This window comes from Narcine bancroftii, chromosome 3, assembly GCF_036971445.1.
Source record: "Narcine bancroftii isolate sNarBan1 chromosome 3, sNarBan1.hap1, whole genome shotgun sequence".
Classification (NCBI taxonomy): Eukaryota; Metazoa; Chordata; class Chondrichthyes; order Torpediniformes; family Narcinidae; genus Narcine; species Narcine bancroftii.
The window spans coordinates 257,403,712-257,406,811 of NC_091471.1; positions in this window are offsets into that span (position 1 = coordinate 257,403,712).

Consider the following 3,100-nt stretch of genomic DNA (forward strand, 5'->3'; position numbering starts at 1 on the left):
GGCAGAGTTTGGGTTTTAGATGCTAAGTTCATTACATCCATGGTGTGAGGCAGAAGTAAATCCTTAAATTCTCTATAAAATTCTAGCTGGAAACCAGCCTCCCCTGGTGATTTATTGGACTGTAGTGAACCTAAGGCTTTTTCAATTTATTTTTGGGTAAAGGGAAGATCCAAATTCATTTGATCTTCTTGGTCAAGTTTGGTCAGTTCAAAAGTGGACAAAAAAATCATCAATCTTGCTCAGGTCTTCTGGCAATTCTGATGTATATAAATTTGCCTAAAACTTTAAATGATTCATTAATTTCTATTTGATTACATGAGACTGAATTCACTTCAGTCTGAAATGCATTAATTGTCCTCAAACTTTCCTCTGTTTTCAGTCACCAGGACATGACTTTGTGTACCTTCTCTCCCAATTCATAATGTATTTATTTAGTTCTTAGAAATTTTATTTTCTATCTTATAAGTGTGTAATGTATTGTACTTGAGCTTGTTGTTTACAAGCACTTTATATATTTCCTTGGAGCCAGACTGTTGGAACTCCTTCTCCAATTTCAGAATTTTGGTTTCCAGTCCTTCTATATCTGCCGTGTATCTCTTCTTAATACCTTTTGAATATGAGATTATCTGCCCCCTAAGGTAGGCTTTTAATGTGTCCCATAAAATAAAATTATTGGAAACAAAGGGACAGTTTATCTTACAAAATAACTTTATCTGGTCTCTAATAAATTTACAAAATTCGGGTTTTTGAAGAAGGGTGGGATTCAAACTCCGTCTATATGAGTTAGTTGGGTTTTCTGGCATCAAAATAGAGAGGGTCAGGGGTGAATGATTCGAAAAGGTTCTAGATAAGTATTCCGACTCCAGTGTTCTACGAAATAGCTGTGTTGACAACAGAAAAAGGTTAATCCTAGTGTGAGAGTTATGGGGGAAAGAATAAAAGGAGCAGTCCCTGGTTCGAGGGTGCATGTGCCTCCAGACATTTGTCTAATTTAAATTTTTCATAAAAGCTAAGGTAGTTTTGGCTGATTTTATTTTGGATTCTGTCAGGGTTGGCTTGCCCAGGCCAGGATTCAAGCAGAAATTAAAGAATATTTTCTTGTCCCATGACACCTTAAGAAAAATATCCTGACTAAAGGATTCACCATCATAATTAGGTGTGTATAAATTTAAAAGTGTCCATGGTTCTGAATAAAGCCCATGATTAACTAATACATATTGGCCTGTCGGGTCAATGATAGTTTCTCCAATCATTGCCGGTGTGTTTTTTGTTTATCAAGATGGATATCCACCCCCCCCGGCTTTGGAATTAAAGGATGATGATATTACATGTCCTACCCATTCTCTCCTTATTTCCTTATAGTAAGGTGAGTTTCTTGTATAAAAGTGATACCAGTTTGCATTTTTTTTCAAGTATGCCAAGGCTCTTTTCCTTTTAACCTTTTTGTGTATCCCATTCATATTAAACCTGGCAAATTTTACTTCCTTATTCAGCAATGAAAGTCATATACCTATACCAAAGTTTTATGACCTCTTTGTATAATCTCTGTGCAAGCAAAGATGTGTCTCTTGTGATAAAATTATAAACAAAATAGGATAAGGCACTAACAAGGTCAATAAAAAAAACCCTCCTCCCCTCCCAATGCTGACTTCTGAATATTCGGATAGCCTTCCCCGTCAAACTGGGATATTCACTCTGCACTCGTTAGACACAATATGTCTGACTGGTTTGTAAAGATTTTGCCCGGCCAGGGCTCTTATCTGAAAACATTACTATATAAAAATATTCACTTTTGAAAACACCCAATTCAAAAATAGTTGCTATAAAATTAGCAACTATAGAAATTCGTTGGTTTCCATTGGAACTTGTCTATCACATGTGAATCGAAAATATGACAGTTTAAGATGTATGTCCACGGCAGCTCGTAAAGACCACAACTGCCTGTCCAGTTTTCCTCCCCCTGCTTTCGTCTGTTATTTTATTCTCCTGTCGGTGAGTCACACAGGAGCAGCGCTATTTCTCCGGAAATTGGAAAGAATCTTCTCCCTCCGTCTGGAAGTGTGATCCTCAGTGTTGCAGGATGAGGTAAGGCAAATGGATCGAAGTTTCTCCTTAATTTGATCAAACTCCCCCCTGCGCTTCAAAGTTGGCACTCAAGTCAGGAAAAATAGCACAGGTTGATTATTATACGTGACGGGGCCCTTGTGTTATCCGGATTGCCGTGAGGTGATGCGTAAATTTTTTTCCCAGTCCTGATACTTAGCAAACTATCAGGACGTGTCTCGGTCTCTGGTCGGCAGATGGACAGGGTGTAAGAGCTCAACGCATTCATTCTATTATAGGGGCTCATTAAAATCTCCTATGCTGTCTGGAATGCAACTGGTTAAAAAATGTTTACAGGGTCTTTTCCCTCACAATCTTCTAAAGATTGATGATAAGTATATTATTGTATCAGCTGTCATTTCCCAATTAAAATGTCATTTTCTTAATGTGTTAAAGGAAAAGTCCATCTCTGCCAATCTCTTCTCTGCCACCCCAGACCTCAGCCACACAATTATCCAACCATCCTGAGATAACATTGGTTGATTTCTGTGGTTTTAGCATTCAGTCCTCATTTCCTAGAGGAGAAGTGAGTCTCCTTTTTTAGGTGTTGATGGCCTGTTCCTGGGATGGTTGACTAAATCACATTGCTGTTTTTTTTTTCATTTCCTGCTCATATTGTGCTGTCCATCTAATTTAAAGGTAAGTTTTGGTGTTTTTAAGGGCTTTAATTTGAATTCTCTTGGGGAGCCCTCAGGCCCACTTCTTCCTAGCTCTGTTGCATCACGTGATCCCAATATCAGTGATGGCAAGATCACCAGGTGAATGCACTGACCAAGGCACTGCAGTCCACCCCCCCACCCCCACAAGCAAAGGCCTGCTGGTGATTCGATGCTGTGATTGACAGGATAGTTTAACAGTGAGAAGAATCAAAGGAGAGTTGAGGGTGTGTGAAAGAGATTAGATGCAAGGGAATGAGGAGAGTGGAATGGGGTGTTTATTGGACGCCGACATGGGCCCCAAATGTTTCCTGCCTGCATTGCTTTCAGCAGAAGTATAC